The sequence below is a fragment of the Marmota marmota genome, unplaced genomic scaffold (genome assembly GCF_001458135.2).
Source record: "Marmota marmota marmota unplaced genomic scaffold, marMar, whole genome shotgun sequence".
Lineage (NCBI taxonomy): Eukaryota > Metazoa > Chordata > Mammalia > Rodentia > Sciuridae > Marmota > Marmota marmota.
The window spans coordinates 547,876-568,589 of NW_026000207.1; positions in this window are offsets into that span (position 1 = coordinate 547,876).

A 20,714-nucleotide genomic window follows, 5' to 3' on the forward strand; every position below is an offset into this window, starting at 1 on the left:
GCCTCCATCCTACTGCTCCTGGGGGGCACCGGGGCGGCGACCGCGCGCTGCCGCTCTCAGCGGCGTCACAGGCTGCAGCGCCTGATCCTCGCCCCTCCTCCGGCGCCTTCTCGCGCGTCACTCGGGTCCCAGCGCAGCACACAAGACAGACAGAACGGGCCCGAGGGCCCCCTGAAAAGATCTCCAGGAAAACGCCGGAAGTCCCGCCCCAAGGGAGACGCCCTGCACGGAAACGCCTCTCCTCTGGACCTTCATTGGATCAGCACTCTGCCACTGGGCGCAAGCGCTTCTGGGTAATGTAGTTCCCACGGCCACGATCGCGCCCAGGGAAGCCAGGAACAGCGACCTCGCGGGAAAGGTCCCCGCAGCGCCGCCAGGGCCCCCAGCCGGTGTCTGCCGAGTGCCAGTCTCCAGTGCAACTGACCACTTAAATATGTGGACATTATTCAGACCCAAGAAGCCGACCCATACAGAGCCTCGCAGCTAGCTAGAAGCGTTCCCACGGCCACATCGCTCTTCAAATGCGTGGGAGCACGCCATCAGCTCAGACTGGCGCCAAGAAGGGACCAAAGGCCGTGGCGAGGGGGTGGGGCGGACTGAGCCAGGGTAGACAGCGCAGGGTGCAAGGACACGGGGCATCTATTCCTGTCCCCTGAAACGTGCGTTTGGCCTGTGAAGTCTGGATGTTCACCAAGCATAGACTTTTGCTTACGCCCTGTGTTCCTAATTTACACCGGAAGTTTCTAAGTCATAAAATTGACTTTATTGTGTGTTGAGGATTATTATCACACTCTATATATTTGTAAAACGGCGAAAAAGTCTCCTTCTGTACTCGTCGGATTAGCAGCACCTGAAAGACAGCTTCTTTCCAGGACTCTGCTCCAGGCACGCCCTCTACCTGCATCCCACATGCATCCCACAGGCATCCCACCTGCATCCCACAGGCATCCCACAGGCATCCCACCTGCATCCCACAGACATCCCACAGGCATCCCACCTGCATCCCACAGGCATCCCACAGGCATCCCACAGGCATCCCACCTGCATCCCACAGGCATCCCACAGGCATCCCACCTGCATCCCACAGGCATCCCACAGGCATCCCACCTGCATCCCACAGGCATCTCCAGGCATCCCACCTGCATCCCGCCTGTGCCCACCTGTATGCCTTCTGAGTCCTAGTGCGCACTGCTCAGTGACACTTCGGTCCTCCTGCAGGTGGGTCTCTAACTCGCCTCGCTGGCCCTGTGGATCTAGACAGCCCCAGACGCCTTCCTCACAGCACACCCGATAGACTGCTCCTGCTCTTGGGACATGGCACACCCTGGACGTTCGGGGCTTGCGACATCCACTCTGTCTGGCAGAGAGGACCAGGTGACAGTAACCGGCTGCGGGACCAACCTGGCCGCGAGCAACCAGTGGGACGTGGATTCGGGACAAACCCAGGCCCAGACTGGATGGGCCCTTCCCCACACGTCGCTCCTGTCCCATCTGTAACAGGGGCCCCTTTGTTATGGGGAGTCTCTCCAGAAAGCACTCTAAGTCCGAATTTCAAATCGAAAGAGAGAGCTTTGTTTATCTGGCCAGGGACTGTCCCCCACTGCAGAGACTCAAGCTCTGTGGGAGGACAGCAGTTCCTGGTCCACTAAGGAGAATGCAAGCACAAAACCCACAACTCAGTGACTTGCTTATGTCATGTAAGGTAACCAATCATAGAAATTAAAACATTGATAAGGGGGACCTGTGGGCTCTAGGCAGGACTACAGTCAGCAAGCAAGCGATAAACAGAAGCTAAAAAAGCATTAGGTTTGCCGTTCAGTTGACCACTGTCCTGGGTTCAAGCAGGAATTGGAAGTCATTGGGTGGAGGTTGGTGGGTGAGAATTTACTTCAAAATCATGGAGACCCACAAGGGCATTCAAACCAGGGATGTAGTTCACCACGCCACCGCTGCATCCTGAGTGGGGTACAATTTGTGGGGTACAAAGTACAGAAAGACAATTTTTTTAAAATAAGAAAACAGCTTCCATTTCAGTTGCTCAGAAATAGCTCTTGTATGTTTTTTTATAGAAGGCAGCAAAATGGGGTCTTAGATCTGCCTATGACAGTTCTTGCTTTATAATTGTCTTTTTATTAATTGGTTTTTTAAAAAATAAATGACAGTGGAATGTATTGCAATTCTTATTACATGTACATCACAATGTTTCATATCTCGTGTTGTATATAAAGTATATTCACACCAATTCATATCTTCATACATACTTTGGATCCTGATGCCCATCGCATTCCACCATCATTGCTAACTCCTTGACCCCTCCTTTTTCCTCCCACCCCTCTGCCCTATCTAGAGTTCGTCTATTCCTCCCATGCTCCCCCTCCCTACCCCACTATGAATCAGCCTCCTTATATCAGAGAAAACACTCAGCATTTGTCTTTTTGGAATTCACTTAGCATTATCTTCTCCAACTCCATCCATTTACCTTCAAATGCCATGATTTTATTCTCTTTTATTGCTGAGCAATATTCCATTGTGTATAAATGCCACATTTTTTTATTCACTCATCCACTGAAGGGCATCTAGGTTGGCTCCACAGTTTAGCTATTGTGAATTGTGCTGCTATAAACATTGATGTGGCTGTGACCCTGTAGTGTGCTGTTTTTTTTAAGTCCTTTGGGTATAGACCGAGGAGAGGGATAGCTGGGTCAAATGGTGGTTCCATTCCCAGTTTTCCAAGGAATCTCCATACTGCTTTCCATATTGGCTGCACCAGTTTGCAGTCCCACCAGCAACGTATGAGTGTTCCTTTTCCCCACATCGTCACCAACACTTATTGCTGTTTGTCTTCATAAGAGCTGACATTCTGACGGGAGTGAGATGATATGTTAGAGTAGATTTGATTTGCATTTCTCTAATTGCTAGAGATGATGAGCATTTTTTCATATATTTGTTGGTTGATTGAATATCCTCTTCTGAGAAGTGTCTGTTCAGGTCCTTGGCCCATTTGTTGACTGGGTTATTTGATTTTTTGTGCTTAGCTTTTTGAGTTCTTTATATACCCTAGAGATTAGTGTTCTATCTGATGTGTGAGGGGTAAAAATTTGCTCCCAGGATATAGGCTCTCTGTTCACCTCACAGATTGTTTCTTTTGCCGAGAAGAAACTTTAGTTTGAATCCACCCCATTTATTGATTCTTGGTTTTAATTCTTGCACTATAGGAGTTTTATTAAGGAAGTAGGGGCCTAATCCTACATGATGGAGATTTGGGCCTACTTTTTCTTCCATTAGGTACAGAGTCTCTGGTTTAATTCCTAGATCCTTGGTCCACTTTGAGTTGAGTTTTGTGCGTGGTGAGATATAGGGGTTTAATTTCATATTGTTGCATATGGATTTCCAGTTTTCCCAGCACCATGTGTTGAAGAGGCTATCTTTTCTCCAATGCATGTTTTTGGCACCTTTGTCTGATATAAGATAATTGTAATTTTGTGGGTTAGTTTCTGTGTCCTCTATTCTGTACCATTGGTCTACCAGTCTGTTTTGGTGCCAATACCATGCTGGTTTTGTTACTATTACTCTGTAGTATAGTTTAAGGTCTGGTATAGTGATGCCACCTGCTTCACTCTTTCTGCTAAGGATTGCTTCAGCTATTCTGGGTCTCTTATTTTCCCAGATGAATTTCATGATTGTTTTTTATACTTCTATGAGGAGTGTCATTGGGATTTTGATCAGAATTGCATTAAATCTGTATAGTGCTTTTAATCGTATGGTCATTTTGATTATATTAATTTTGCCTATCCAAGAGCAAGGTAGATCTTTCCATCTTCTAAGGTCTTTTGAATTCTTTCTTTAGGGTTCTGTAGTTCCATTGTATACATCTTTTACCTCTTTCATTAAATTGATTCCCAAGTATTTTATATTTTTTTGAGGCCATTGTAAATGGGGTAGTTTTCCTCATTTCCCTTTATGAGGATTTGACACTGATATATAGAAATGCCTTTGACTTATGGGTGTTGATTTTATATCCTGATTCTTTGCTGAATTCATTTAATAGTTCTAGAAGTTTTCTGGTGGAGCTTTTTGGGTCTTATAGGTATAGAATCATATCATCAGCAAATGTTGCTAATTTAAGTTCTTCTTTTCCTATACACATCCCTTTAATTTCTTTCATCTGTCTAATTGCTCTGGCCAGTGTTTCAAGAACTATGTTGAATAGAAGTGGTGAAAGAGGGCATCCCTGTTTCTCATTCCAGTTTTAGAGGAAATATCTTTAATTTGTCTCCATTTAGAATGATGTTGGCCTAAGGCTTAGCATAGATAGCCTTTACGATGTTGAGATATGTTCCTGTTATCCCTAGTTTTTCTAGTGTTCTGAACATGTAAAGGTGCTGTATTTTGTGAAGTACTTTTTCTGCATCTATTGAGATAATCATATGATTCTTATCTTTGAATCTATTGATGTGATGAGTTACATTTATTGTGTGTTGAACCAACCTTGCCTACCTGGGATGAGTCCCACTTGATCAAGTTGCACGATCTTCTTGATACGATTTTGTATTCAATTTGCCAGAATTTTATTGAGAATTTTTGCATCTATGTTCATTAGAGATATTGGTCTAAAGTTTTCTTTCTTTGATGTGTTTTTGCCTGCTTTGGGGATCAGGGTGATATTGGCCTCATAGAATGAGTTTGGAAGTGCTGCCTCTTTTTCTATTTCTTGAAATATATTGAAGAGTATTGGTATTAGTTCTTCTTTAAAGGTCTTGTAGAACTCGGCTGTGCATTCATCCAGTTCTGGGCTTTTCTGGAGGGTGTCTAGTAGGGTGTCTCTGCAGGGAGGAGGGGAGCCCTGTGCTCTGACATGGGTTGTCCTCAAGCATATACTCCACAGGTAGAGGCAGGATACAGACAGGTGCAGCACTCATGTTTTTAAAAGAGAAGAACAGAAATATTGGTGCACATTAGCCTTGGGCTGTAGCTCAGTTGTAGAGCGCTTGCCTACCCCATGTGAGGCACTGGGTTTTGTCCTCAGCTCCACCTAAAAGCCTCTCTACATCTAAAAATTATATAAAAAATAAATATTGGGGCAGAGATAGAACATGGTGGAAGGGTAGAAATGTCAGCTTTGTAAAGTGATCTGATGTATGTTTGAATAATACAAATCTAAGTGTTTCCCATGAGTTCTGAAAAATAGTAATCACAGTAGATGTCAAAATCAATAGTATCCAAAATTAAATGAAAAAAAATCGTTTGATTATCTGTATGTTGTTCTACTTACCATAAATAGTTCAAATAATTATTTTTTCCTTGTTCTGGGGACAGCAGTGTCTGTGGGGAGAGCAGGGCCCATGGGAACAGCAGGACCACATCCACAGCCCTTTTAATATTTTTCCTTGAAAGTGGGGTCTGGGTAAGTTTCCCCAGGCTAGCCTCCAAGTTGTGATCCTCCTGCCTCAGTCTCTTAAGTGGCCAGGATTATAGGCAGAGGCCATTATGCCAGGCTTCAAGTAAATCAAACACAAGGCATGAAACCAAACAGGTGAAGCTGTTGTTCATAGCCATCTTTGCAAATTGTAGTATGATTGTTAATTTGAAATACATAAAAATCTATTTACAGAACTGACGAACAACCCTTTCTCACAATTAAAAATATATGTGAATAAAAATCTAAATAACTCAAAACTGCGTGACTTTGGAGGAATAATGTAGGCCATGCATGATTTTAAAACACGTCTGTTTCCCACTTCTCTTCAGTGAAACATCTAGACCTTGTGAACCACGGCCTGCCCTGGTCACCTCGAGTGCCAGGAGTGCACAATCTCCCCTGTGTCCTGCCAACTCCTCTGTTTCAGTAAGCAAAACAGGTGTGGTGGACGCTCCTTCCTCGAGGAAGAATCTCTCCGAGGCACCAGTAAACCGTGAACTAGACTGTCAATGTTCTGCACTGATTGGCCACAGTGTGGATCTCAGTTGTTGGACGCTGGAGCACCCAACGGTTGGGCCACTGCAGGGGAAGTCAAGGTGAAGATGTCAGCCTCGCAGAAGAGCTTTGGTGTCCACTGTAGCTCTCGCGCCCAGCCGGCTCCGCGCTGCCGCAGACTCCCAGGCCTCCCCCGGCGGACTCTGGAGTCATCCTGTCTTCTCTGACGCTCCAGTTTTCATGGACTGGGTCTGTGACAGCTTCTCCAAGTGGACTCCTTCGTCCCTCGACCATGTCATCTTTGCTCCTTGGTCACACTTCCTCCTAGTGAGACATTCCAGGCTCCTCTTGCCACGCCCTGCCCTGGGTGGGGACCAGCCTCCTCCCCAGGAGGTTGGCCACCTCCTACTGCAGGACACTGTTGCCAACTTAGGTCCAGGCCTTGGACGGGTGTGAAGCTCTGCGTGAGCCACGGCCTCCAGGGGCCTGGGGGTGGGATGAAACCAGGCCCCCAATGCCACCCAAAGCCCCTACCAGAGATGAAGCTTTTGTGGAGGACATTTGTATTAAGGAAAACGTGCAGACCTCGACTCCTATTGGAAGTCGGCAAGGGCGCGTCTCCAGGAAACCCACATCTTGTGACAGGTCCTCAGAGCCGGGGATTCTCCCTGCCGTCTTCAGCAGATTTCCCCTCAGAGAGACTGACCTGAGTTTTTAAGAAACACAGCGGAGCTTTGGGTAGTTCTAGAAATTTGTATAACATAATGATTCGTCTAGTCTACACTCAGGGGATTCCAATTCACCCAGGTGACGAGTGAGGAAACGGGGCGAATACTATTGAAAGGGCTCTTTACGTCCGTTTCCTGAGTGGATGGGAGATGCCACCTCTCGAGGGCTACGGGGAGTGTCAGGTTTGTTCAGGAGGCAGAAGCACAAGAGGCGGAAGGCCTCAGCTAAGGTTCAGTCGGCGTTTCTGTGGGAAGTGGCACGGGCAGGATGGACGTGGAGGGCTGGCCAGTTGGACGGCTCCTGGACGCCGTGGGCAGCAGGATGGTCCTGGTTTCCTCCCTGAGAGCCAGCAGGGGCAGTGGTGGCTTGGGCAGGGGAGTGGCTGGGTGGGCAGGCCCCATGGGTCACGTGGTCTGCATGTGACACCCAGGCTGCAGGTGAGGTGGCCACTCCTGGGCACTGGTTGACCCTGGGAGGGGCAAGCTCTCCGGGGTCAGCAGACTTTTCAAGAGGTCAAGACATGGACAAGAAAACCACCGGTACATACTCAGGAGGGCTTTGTGCCTGGCTTCTCTTATTCCTGCGAGGTTAATTCCAGATGATGTGAATTTCAAGAATTCATCCCTTTCATTGCTGAGTGGGATGCAGCTTTGTCAACTTTATTTTTTATTTGCAACCCCAGAATACATGTGCAAAGACTAAAAAGTCGACCCACACTCTAAAGCTAATAAGAAAAAGAGCCGTCTTCTGCTCCATCTGCCTTCATTTTAAAATTCCACTGTTTTTAAAATACACAGAGTGAAGTGCCTGTCGTTCTGGTTGACCAGCTCACACGTCTGGGGTGCACAAGGTGATGTTTGAGACGTGTATCTGCTCTGGTTTGGACCCGGAATGTCCCCTGACATGTGGTGAAGACCGGTGGCCCGCAGGCTGCTGTTGCGGGGTGCAACCTGCAGGGGCCCAGGGGAATCGGGGCCAGGGGGCTGCCCTGGAAGGACGGGGTGGGGGTGCGGGGACTCTTCCTCACTCGCTGCTCCTGGGCCTCGAGCTGCCGAGGACTGCAGCACCCTGCGCTGCGTTTCCACAGGCCCCAAAGCACTGGACAGCAGCCGTGGATTCAGGCTCTACAACCCAGAGCCAGAATGAAGTTTTCCTCTTTAGAAGTTGACTATGTGAGGTGTGGCCACAGGGTCGGGAAATTGACTAACGCATGTTTACTGTGAAATGAATCAAACTAGCGAACACACCATCACCTCATGCAATGTCATATTTTTTGTGGTGAGAACATTTGACGTGAATTGCGCTAGAAATGTCCGCGTCTGTAAGACCTGCTGCGAATTCCCCCTGAGGCCTCCTCACAAGGCGCAGGAGTGGCGAGTGTCCCCAACGTCGGTCTCCACGTTCTTAAGCAGTACTCGTTGCAACCACTGGTGCGTGGGTGGCCCCCCACAGTTCCCCCTCAGGGTGACATCGATCTGTTTTACACCTGGAGGGTATTTGGGTGCAGTAGTGGTGATCTTTAGACCAACTCATGGGCTCTTCTCACCATCAGACTGACGTTTTTGTCCTCAAGGCCGGAGATTGTCCAAACATGGCTGCTGTGGTGCCCTCATCACAAGTTACATGGTGGCAGTGGCCCTGGTGCCCTCCAAGGAAAGGGCCCTCAGTCTCCTCATGGTCTTCCCTGGAGCCAGAGGGGTGGGGCGAAGCCGCCTTGTGGCCCCGTCTCAGCTGGGGGCAAGGTCCTCTTGGCTTCCCCTGTTTGGGCTGTCACAGAACATGACAGGCTTGACTGCGTGTATCTCTGGTTCTCACCCAGTTTCTGAGCCTTTTAACCTTTGCTTTACCCAATAGTAAGACAATGTCCCCACAGGGACCCTGCCAATTTCCTCCTGTGGGCTCCCTGGAAAACACCCCTGTCCACAGGCCCACGCTGGGCCAGGAAATCGGTGGCTTCTCTCTCCCCCTGGTCTGTGGCCTTGGCTCTTGCCTGTGTCTCCGTCCTTAGGGACTTCAGGCGCAGCACAGGAGCAGTGTCCTGGGGATCCTCTCTGGGGTTAAAGACATGTGTCCTCTGATGGCTTCGCAGTGCCAATAAAATGGCAGCAGCTGCTGACCTGCTGGGGACTGTTCCACGGGCTGCTCCTGATCCTCATGACGACCTGTGCCAGGGTCACCACGGTCGGGGGGAAGTGAGACACCGCCTGCCACCGAGGGTGCGCCTTGAGTGGCGGGAGCTCAGACGGGCACAGCAGGGGGAGGGGCCTTTCCATTCTGCACCCCACGTCCACGTCACGGAAAAAGCAGACGCAGCCCCGATGGCTTCAGGCACGTGGCTGAGCACTTGAGTCACTCTGGGTGCTTTTAATCTGGCAAGTGCATTGCTCCCGCCTGCTCCTCGGGTGGCCATCAGGGAGTCTCCACGGGACAGGCGTGGCCTCGAGGGAGGCGGCTCCACTCGGCAGTGCTGGGGGAGTGGGCAGCAGCCCCGCGGAGGGCTGCTGGGCTCAGTGGGACCCTGTGCTTCTAAAGGACTCTTGGGGGTCTCAGGATCAGCAGCCGAGGGCCCCTGCCCCTGTTGTCACACGTCACTCTGGTGCCCACGTCATAGCCCCACCTGTTTCTCAGGTGGCTCCACATTCTCAGGTGCTGAGTCCTCGACGCAGAGCTGCAGTTAGCGGAGCAGGCATCGGCTGTGGACTAGCTGTCCACGCTGCGGTCAACCAGATGGGCAGGGCCTCTCAGCCTGAAAGGAGTTGGTTTATCATGTCTGCTGGCAGTGCAAGCAAATCAGGTGTGGCATTAGCATCCACATTTGGTAGTGGGTTGATCTCTCACCTCTAAGCTAGAGAATCATTTTTTTTTAATCTGAAAATACCTGGAGAAATAGCACTCTCTTGTAATCCCAGTGACTGGGGAGGCTGAGGCAGGAGGATCACAAGTTAGAGGCCAGCCTCAGCAACTTAGTGAGACTCTCAGCAACTTAGCAACCTGTCTCAAAAAATATAAAGATTTGGGGAGGTAGCTCAACAGCAGAGCATCCTTAGGTTCAGTCCCTGGTATAAAAACAATTTAAAGAAATAAAATTATTCAGAAATTTTGAATTATTAGATATGGAAACAAAACATTTTGTATACAGGACAGAGAATAGTGAGGTGAGAATTCAATACTGGTGAAGAAAATTGAACTTGGCAACTTTAGCCCCCTTCCAAATTTCCTTCCTTTCTTATTTATTAATTTATTAAGAGCCAACAGCCAAATGCTTTATGGAATATTTGTATCAGATTTGTACATAAGAACTATCTTTAACACCAAAAGAAATGAATATAAAGGCAAATCACTTCAAATATAAGCAAGAAAGTCCAAAGCTACAAATGACCACGGTGAATGGTTCATGGTGCAGAACTAGGGTGGAAGAGTTTGTCTCACATTAATACACATTTTTTCTTTGCCAGTGAGACAAAAAATCAGGGCTTTAATAATGATAATCAAAAGCGACCGTCCCCTCCAAGCTGCCTGTGTGACTTTGGTCATTCATAGGCCTTATTTATGTCGCATGGGATGCACACCCTCAAGAGCACGGTGGACACTCATGGCTGAAGGTTCAGGAACACTGGTCTGACATCTGCGGTGTCCTCAGGACTGTAACCAGTGCGGGAGGGACGCTGCCTGGGAAGGACTTCAGGATGTGAGACCGCCCCGCAGCAGAGGAGGCCGCAGCCGCGGGCAGCAGGTGCCAGGGCAGAGGACGGCGACTCGGCCTCCCTTCCCGGCCTCCTCGGGCCTCGCTCCCGGGAGGCTTGGCGATGCCGTGAGTGGCTCCAGGCAAGGCAAGGCCTGCTGGGAACGGAGGCTGCCATCCGGCCTTTACTCGGGATTGGCCTTTCCTGGCGGTGTAGACAACGGCGCCAATGTCCAGTCCTGGTCAGAATGGTGCCCGGCTCCCTGCGGTCTCAGCCCTGGCCAGACCCGGCCAGGGTCACTCGTGCCCGGGGAGCAGGCCAGAGACGTGCCTGCCCCCTCTTCCTGCCCTGCTCCCCCGAGCCCCCCAGGCCCCAGGCAGACCAGGAGCAGACCAGGAGCCCCAGTTCTGTCCACGGCTCCTTTGTTTTCCCGCCCTCAGGCCCTTTTTTCTGCTTTATGTATACGTTTGGTTTTCAACTTTCATTCCTCTCTAGCAGGTTAGTCCATGGCTACCTCTTTTGATATTTCGTTCAGGGTTTATAGTAAATAAACTGCTCTGATGTCCTCCAATAACGTATTTACCATGACAAGCTTCCTTCAGAACTGACATTTCAAAATTTGTTTCATAGCATTATGTTAATGACCAACTGAATTTTATTGGTGGAATTTAGCGTATTGCCTGATATATAGCATATTTTCTTAAATACTTTTAATGACATCAGAAATGCCTGTATTATATATCTGAGAGTCATCTGCATTGGGTTGGAAATGCTGATGGTTTTGTTCATGTTTATTGATCAAGTGAATCTGAACAATTTAAATTAAAATGTCTCCATTGAACTCTATTTGCTCATTTCTCCTTTTAAATCTGTCCAGTTCTTTTTGTAGGGAGGGACATTGAACCCAGAGGTTGCTTCCCCATTGAGCCACACCATCCCCAGCCTTTTTGTGTGTATTTAATTTACAGACAGGGTCTAGCTTAGTTGCTTAGGGCCCCTCTAAATTGCTGAGGCTGACATTGAACTCAAGATCCTCCTGCCTCAGCCTCCTGAGGTGCTGGGATGACAGCTCTGTGCCACTGTGCCCAGCAAGTTTGTCCAGTTTTATGCCTAAAACATTCCACGAGTACCACAGTCCCCAATGAAAATGATTCAAGATCTTTCCTGCTAAAATGTTTCTACCTCCAGTTATCCAAATACCCCTAAATTCCCCCAAAAGTCAAATTTCCCCAAGGAAGAAACACCGTGGCCACCAGATTTTCCTCCTGATGGACGCCCTAGTTTCCCTTGTGTCTGACCTCAGACTGGCCCCTTCTCAAGGCCCATGACCCCTGCTGTCACTCTGCTCCACACCCAGCCTTGTCCAAACCACTGCTCCCGTGACTGCGCCTCAAGGTCTCCTGGTACTTACTGTCTGATTATTTCTCTCCTTCAATTCGGAGCTCTTCTAAGTGTGATCCAGCAATGTTACTGCAGCCCAACACTGTGCCCTTCTGATGTTTGCCCCGGCCTCCAGGGTTTCAGGAGTGTGATCTCTGATACCAAATTCCATGCAGTGTCCAACCCTGGCCCAGGTGAGCTCCACAGGATGCTGATTCCACATCCTCTCAGCCCCACTTGCTCCTGTTGGCTGAAGGGCCCTGGCACTCGGTTCTACCTCCAGGACGGTGCTCTAGTTGCAGGCCAGGCTGGTTCACCTGGGTCTACAGAGGACAGCTTTGATGGACACCCAGCCCCATGGAAGCTCTCAACTGCTGCCATCCACAGAGCCTGCATGCTTAGCTCTCGGCAGCACTGTGACTTTCTCCAAGGACATGGAGAGCAATTACGGCAGCATTTGTGGTACACCTTAGGTGCTGTGAAGGTCGGTGACAGATGGGGCCCTCTACGGTGGGCGTATGACGAGGGGAGCGCGTACTGGGAGCAGGCCACCATCTGACAACTGGAAAGAAACAAGGAATGGAGGGTGGTCAGGGAGCAGGACCTCTGGAGCTCCCTGACCGTGTGAGGACAGCTGTCACCCGACACCAGCAAGCAGAGCAGAGCCTGGGACCTGTGTAGTGGCTGAGGAGCAGAGAGGGGCAGGAGGCTGGGAAACGGCAGCCACTGCCACACGGATGTCCACCCACCACCTCATGGCTCCATCCAGGAGGGCACGTAGTGGTTAAGATGGCGGGGGTCCTGTATGGGAGCACAACCTGCTCGCCAGGGCAAGGGTGCTGTGGGTGGCCTGCTCTCAGGGGAGGACCTCGGAGGGGCACTGGTGGGTGTGTGGGGCCCTCTTCTTGTGCCACTGGCCCACATCATGAGTCCCAAACACAGGACATCAGTGGGGCAGACAGGGCTGAACATATACACCCACCGTCTCTGGGGACTTTGGATAACACAATGACCAAATCCCTCATCCCAGGGAGATGTCTCCAGCCCCTGTGTCATCACTCTGATAGGTATGAGGACGTTTACCAGCTTGTGCAGGACCCAGCACAGGCACAGGGAGGGACCGGTGACCTTGGGGGCTCCGACCTTGATCTGTGCCCACTTGGAGTTACTGGGGCTGATGGAGGTGGCCTGAAAGACACTCCAGAGGCACCTGGAGCCAAGCCATACCCCCTGGTGACTCTGTGGAAGTAGAAACAAGTTTACAAGCGATGTCGTCCAGGGAGTGACCCAGGCCAAAAGCTGCCTCTGAAAGGGGGACTCCCTTACAGAGGGGAGCCATGATTGCCCAGGCCAGGTTTCTGAGACTCCCGTCGTGGGCTTCACCCTGCTCCCAGTGAAGTCACTGAGGACAACGTGGTAGAGGAAGGCAGCATTGCCAAGGTGCCCAGGCCAGTCTGGGACAGGAAGAGGGCCACCTCTCTGGAGGCATTCATCCTGGTCCTGGGAATGTCCCTCCATCCCAGGGCCAGCGGGCCCCCGACACAAACACAGGGTGACCTTCTCCACGGTGTGTGGAGCACTGTGCTCCCCAGCAGCCACGGGTCCCACCCACTGCTTCCGGCAGCATCAAGGCCTGTGCTGTACAGCCAGCTTCCTGGCCAGAGTGCCCTGCTGTCTGCGGTGCAGCTGGCTGAGGGCCGGTGCTTGCCCCAGTGCTGGGCCAACCGTCCCCGACGGGAGTTCCACAGCAGCCCTGAATGAGAGGCTCAGAGCGCGAGACCTCCTTCAGATGAAGTTCCCCGGGTCCCGAGATGCTGAAGGATCCCAGGCCTAGCGCTGGCCCAAGGCCAGAACTCGGCAGAGCCCAAGCTGTCCAGCTCCAAGGAGCACAGTGACCACCTGCGCACGTGAAGGGCAGCTGTCAGTTCCCCTCCTCACACTCCTCATCTCAATCTAACGTGCAAGATGGTTCAACTTGCCATTTTCTCTCAGTCTCTCTTCAGTTCTGCTCTCCTGCTGTTTAATTTCCTGTTAAACGTTCTACAGGCCTCATCAGCCAACAAATATGTGAAAAATGCTCATCATCTCTAGCAATTGGAGAAATTCACATCAAAACTACTCTAAGATTTCATCTCACTCAGTCAGAATGGCAGCTATTATGGAGACAAACAGCAATCAGTGTTGGTGAGGATGTGGGGAAAAGGCACACTCACACATGCTGGTGGGACTGCAAACTGGTGCAGCCAACATGGAAAGCAGTATGGAGATTCCTTGGAAAACTGGGAATGGAACCACCATTTGACCCAGCTATCTCTCTCCTCGGTCTATACCCAAAGGACTTAAAAACAGCACACTACAGGGTCACAGCCACATCAATGTTTATAGCAGCACAATTCACAGTAGCTAAACTCTGGAACCCACCTAAGTGTCCTTCATGGATAAAGAATGGATAAATAAAATGTGATACACACACACACACACACACACACACACAATATAATATTATTCAGCAATAAAAGAGAATACAATCATGGCATTTGCAGGTAAATGGATGGAGTTGGAGAAGATAATGCTAAGTAAAGTTAGCTGATCCCAAAAAACCAGATGCTGAAAGTGTCCTCTGATTTAAGAATGCTGGTTCATCATGTACTTAGGGGTTCCTGGGAGGATCAGGTGAACTCTAGATAGGGCAAAGGGGAGAGAGGGGAAAGGAGGGGGCATGGGATACAAAGGACGGTGGGATGAGGTGGACATCATTACCCTAAGTACATGTGTGAAGACCCAAATGGGTGACGGTACTTCATGTACAATCAGAGATATGAAAGATTGTGCTCTTCACATGTGATATGAATTGCAATGCATTCTAAAATACTGTCATATATAACAAATAAAAATTTAAAAAGTTCCACAGGCCTGTATTATACATGCACAAAATGCAAATATCAAATACAACAATGATAAGAAGACACCAAAGAGCAAACTTACTTTAAAGTTGAATGTACTGAATGCTGAGTGTCTCCATGTTAGGATGGCAAGGGAAGATCCTTAATGGAGTTGGAATGAAATAAAGTGTGATTATTAATTCCTAGAAATAGCCAACAATATTGCACTGACTGGAAATGCAGGTACGGAGTGGAGATAATACAAGTCTTTGTGAACAGTGTGCTTCCTACAGAGATGACATCCTCCGTTGTACTGTGGTTTGCTAACTGACAGGCGAATAAAAATGTGACACTTCTGTAAGGTGCCCAGACTCTGGGTAAGCCCAGAGGGACTATGGAAACAGCAGAGGTGTGGGTGCTGAGGTCTGGGTGACATTGGGTGAATGCACTGGTCAGAGAGACCTCAGCAGGGTCTTCTGAAATGGAAACCACAGGTATCTGATTTTTCTGCTTCTTATGCACATAATTATGAGAATGGCCTCCTGTTGCTCCTGTCCTCTGAGAAAGAAAAATAGCGTCTTGCTCTGCCACCGGCACTTGTGCATCCAACAGAGAAAGAAACTGTCATCTCCCTCTAAACCCAGAGTCATAGATGTAAATATGCACATTCCGTGAATGTCCTCAACTCTGTGGAAATGGTCCTCACCATTCTCTCTACATTCTGGGAGAAGTGACAGCTTCCCAGTGAGCACCCTGAGACTGCCCTGGGAAATGGAGAGCTGGTGAGTTCTGGGACAGTCAGGGGCTTGCTGGGAGGAAGCACCGTCAACCGTGGGCAAGAGCCTGGGAAGGGGGCTCAGGGGCATCTCACCATGGACTCCCTGCAGCCAGCCTCAGCCTCCCACTGTGTGCACTCAGCCCCTGCTGCTCCTGGGCCCCAGAAGGGAGGAGACCCCTGCAGACTGCAGCCTTGCCCAGACTCCAGGACACTGTACTTGCCCTCTGCACAGTGTGGACCTGCAAGAAAGGAACTCACCTGGGTAGACAGTCTGCCTGTGTGGTGCTGCCTCCCAGGCAGGTGGAGGGCCAGAGGGACAGAAGGCAGGTCCACAGACCTGAGGGAGGCAGCAACCTCTCCCACCTCACCCCTGAGAGAGCAGACTGAGCTGCTCAGGCCCAGGGCTGACAGCCTCCGCTCAGGAGCCGGGTCATCCCTGGTAGACGCTCGCTCCTGTCAGCAAGCAGGGGCAACCTGTAGCTGAGTCCTGGGCATCTGCAGAGGGGCAGGCTGCAGGTGTGCAGTGCTCTCCTCCCCTGGGAGCCAGGGCAGAGCGGGAGTCCAGGGACAGGGTGTGGGGACCCTGGGATTCTGAGGAAGAGGGCTGAGAGCAGACGGCAGCTGCCCCACTTGCCTTCCTGAGGGTCTGGACAAATGGACACTGACCAGGCCTTCTATAGAGACAGAAGTATGACCCCATCCTGCAGTCCAAGTAGCCTTTCAGACCCCTGGCCAGCAGGCATCTTCCCTATCTGCCCACCTCCTGGGGACGGCCATTCACAATGTTTTCTTGACTCTAGGAAACTCCACTGAATGTCAGCGTCTTCGTCTTCTCTTGCTGTTGATTCAGAGTTGACAGCTTGCTTTCCAAAATTCACGAGGAAGTGACAGAGAGGATAAGGTGCCTCTAAGTGGAGACAAGTAGGAGGCTCTGTCCGAAATGAGGGTAAACCCGTGGGTGACACCGCAGATCAGGACAGAATCAGGAGCGCGGGCCAGGGGACCCGTGTTGAGCTTAGGAGGAGATCACACCTGTTGGGACACCTGATGTGACAAAAGGGGTCCTTCAGAGAAAGAGGTGGGGGCGACTTTTCAAAGTACTCTTCTAGGTCAACGAGGCCATTACGGGACAGTGTGACAGACCCCCATGTTAGCCCGCGGGAGCTGGGCCCTGCGTGAACCACAGACCCTGCTCTCAGGTGCGCGGACCAGAGTCCAAGATCACCACCGCAGTCCAGCGTGGGTCGGGGCGTGTCCTCGGGTGACAGGGGAGCAAACATTTTAGGACACTGGTCTCATGAGGGTGGAGCCCGCAGACCTAACCATGAGTGTGACGGAGACGCAAATGTGACATCTATAGTGAAAGAAGGTTGACCACGGGGAGTGACCTTCACAGCGCGGGCTCGGGGAAGGGTCCTTACCTGAGAGCGCACTGCAGCAGCCAGGGAAAGGTCGTCCGCGGTGGGCAACCATCCTGGTTCCTCTGGGTCTGGGAGGAGACTGACTGCCAGGCGGGGGACACCCAGGGGTGCACACCCGTCTCAGCTCCGGGAACGCTCACTTGAATTGTGCATTTTATGGTGTCTGAGTGGACTGTGAAGAGACACTGAATTCTAAGATACCAACACCAAATTACCTGAGAGTGTGCTGACTCGATGTGCCTTGAAATGAAGGCAAAGTGAGGTGGGTTTATGACCCCCGGACCTTGTCTGTCACAGCAGCAAGCGTCCCACAGACTCTGGCAGCTGTTGGACTCAAATACTTCAAATACTGGAAAATAAAGGACGCAATTTTTTTCTTAAATTTTCTCCTGGTGGCCAGAGAGAGGTGGTTCGGCACTGTCTGCATCTCAAGTGGCCTCCAGAGGCACAGGAGAGACCCCACGATTCTCTTTTTAACACAGCATTTACCGGGTTTCCCTGTAGCTTTCTTTATAGTGTGTAAGTCCCCAGTGCGTAGTTAGAATCCCCGTCCCTGGCCGAACACTTCCTGTGTGATGGAATCGGGACACTGTCTTGTGGGCTCTGCTTAGTCGGGGGCACAGTAAATGCCTGAGACTCACCGGGCTGTTGCACATCTCGCCTGTTTCCATAGCTGTGAGGATCCTACGGCAACTTGTCAACCATTCTCCTGCCGTTGAGCTCTCCGGCTGCTTCCGGCTGGGGAGCCACAACAATGCTACTGTCAAGCACCGTTGGTCTCCCTGACAAGTTCTTGTCCCTGTTCTGATTCACATGGGGAAGTCTCTGTCTAGGCCAGGGATTCTCAAGACTCTTGGTGCCAGGCCGTCATCTCACCACCCCTGCTCAGCTGGGACAGTCCCTAAGCCTGGCGTCCACGGACAAGATCCAAACCAGCGAATCCCCAGCCTGCAGCCAACCTGGCTGCTCCCCTGCCTTGCCTGCTGCGCTCCTTCCCACCCAGGAAGGCTGTCCCCTGCTACCTCTGCTCCAGTGCCTTCCTCGCAGGGCCCCCGAGGCTGCCTGGGCTTTCTTGCTGGGATCTGTGCACACAGAACTTCCTCACAGCTATTTCTGTGTCTACAGTCTTACCTGATTAGAGCAAACCCTGACCAGGTGAACGCTAGACAAGCACTCTACCACTGACCAGAGAACCGTGGACACACCACCCCCAAGGTGGAAGAGAAAGGCGCTCACTTCCAGGGGCAGGCCCCTCAGTCAGGCAGCTGGCTGCCCTCTGAACTCAGGCCTCTCACGGCAGAAGAATTTCCATTAATGATGCCAAAGCCTTTGTGGGAGAAAAGTCATTGTCCTATGGAAAACCCATGTAGATGGAGTGAAAATGGGGGATAATGATCTTTTTTTCCTAAATAGCAGTTTAGTATCAAAGGCACTTCTGTTTTTATTATGATAACTTTTATATCCACAGTATGATTAAATACACAATGCAATTTCTAAAAGAATGTATCCAGCTAAAATTGCCCCAGTTTAACAGATTCCCCCTTTTTGTTAGTCTTTATTGCTCATGTGCAAGCACTCACATGGCACTGCACCCCACTTTTCCACTGAAATCACATTATGAACAGCATGCTCCACACACCCGTCGCATGGAGCCAAACCGTGTACTGCTTCTGAGTTCATGATTTTAAATGCTGTCAATAGGACAATTTTCACTTCTAGCTTGTTTATACTTCCAACTAATCTCAGAGATACACTTCCGAAAGTTGTATTTAAAAAAAAAAAAATCAAACCAAAACACAAGTAGCCTCAGTGCCTAGATACAGACTGCTCTGCGTGCTTCCATTCATCTTCTGTTGTCCACAGAACATTATCAATGGATTTGTCCAAGATGTAAGATCTCACAAGTTTGATATTAATAAAACCAAGATTCAGAAAATATAAAGTACCCACTTATGTGTGTTGAATACACAAAAATTGTTGTGTTGTATACACAACAATTCAATCTAATTTTGGTGATTTTTTTTTGGTACCAAGGTTTGAACTTAGGGCACTCAACCACTGAGCCACATCCCCAGCCCAATTTTTTATATTATTTACAGACAGAGTCTCACTGAATTGTTTAGCACCTCACCATTGCTAAGGCTGACTTTGAACTTACGATCCTCTTGCCTCAGCCTCCTGAGCCACAGGGATTACAGACGTGCGCCAGCTGTGGGCATAGTTTTGGTGATTTTTAATATAATCATCTAAAGAATAGCAAGAACCAGGCGCTACAGCCACACCTATAACCCCAGTGACTTAGGAGGCCCAGGCAGGAGGATTGCAAGTTCAAGGCCAGCCTCAGCAACTTAGTGAGGCCCTGTCTCAAAATAAAAAAGTGTTGGGATTTGGCTCAGTGTAGAGTGCCCCTGGGTTCAGTCATCAGTATTGGGGGAAAAAAAAGAAAGGCAAGAAATTGATCATAAAAAATAAGAAGAGCAGTATATCTGGGGAACAGAAATGGGTAGATGGGGATCACACAAAATCATAAAACAAAATCCTTCTTTGGGCAGGAGCTGGTAAATAAATCAGTTTTATTTTACTATTAATCTACATACATTATTTATAATTTTAACGTTACCTGGAAGTGTGGCCAGTTCAAATGAAGCATTGGTCATTAAACTGAATTTAAGCAGCCACAGTAAACTTGAGGCTGATGCATGGCACAGCTCTGTCACGTGGCTCATGTTTTCCTGTATTTATAGGAAAAGTGATTTCGGAAATGCCATCAGAAAAGCAGCTGTTGTAGGGCTGGGGACTAGCTCAGTGGTAGAGTGCTTGTCTAGCGTTCACCAGGGTCTGGGTTCCATCCCCAGCACCACAAACAGTCAGAACGCATGTGTTCTAAGAGAACGTACCACGAAGGGGAGCGACATGCGACATACAAAAGGAAAACGCAGGGAGAAGTCAGCCTCATAGCACCAGCACGAGGAAGCAGAGCATCGAAAGGAAGGAAACTCGGCATGAATTGAAAACCTTACTGAAGCGGTGCCTCCCAAGAGGAGCCGTGGAGCCCGGCTCCACAGGACAGGGCAGGTGGCAGGACAGGGCAAGTGGCAGCGGTGGGCTCTGCCAGGGCTCCTGGGGGGAAGGGCTGGCAGGAGCACGCGCTTTACCGCCCCGCGAGGCTTGGCCACCTGCTCCCACACCTGGCTGGCCCTGCTGTCCAGGCGCTCCCGTCTGGGGAGTCCCTGGCCGCCCCGCGGAGCTATCCCGCAGCTCCAGTCCTGCCACCAGAAGTGCGAGGCTCACCCCAAAGATGGCCTGCACCTGTCCTTCCTCAGACCCGCATCCCTGCTTCTTTTCGTGTGTGGACCTCCACCAGGGCTCCAGGTTCTGGCCCAAAACCTGGCCAGTTCTCTAGGCCTGGACCCTGCCTGGTTCAAATTCTTAGCAGGAGCGAGCATTGTGACGTCACTCTATCACTTTAGCTGCTATAACCAGGCAACCTGAGGTTCATTTACTGTCGCATAGGGATGGCCTTGGAGCCATGGGCACAGCCCAACTCCTGGGCAGAGACAGGCCTCCTAGAGGTCTCCCCAGGTCAAGGGGCCCAGTGCGGCTCTCTCCTGCTCTGGCTGCCTGGCATCCGCTGTCCATCTCTGCCCCGGAGCCGCTTCTCCAGACCAGTTTGTAGTGATCCTGGGCAGCTGGTGTGGGCCAGCCCCAGGTATTTCTTAGTAACATGTGCCATCTACCCTGATTCTACAGAACAGAGAATGGGGAAGGGCACCTGGGAATGAGTCACCTAGGCAGGAAGCAGCATGTGGGAGGTACACCGGGCCTTCAAAGTATGGAACTCAGGAGGGTGGGTGGCCTGGGGCGGCAGGGTCTCCATGCAATGTATATGGGGCTCTGTCAGGAAGTACCCAGTCAGGTAAAGGTCAG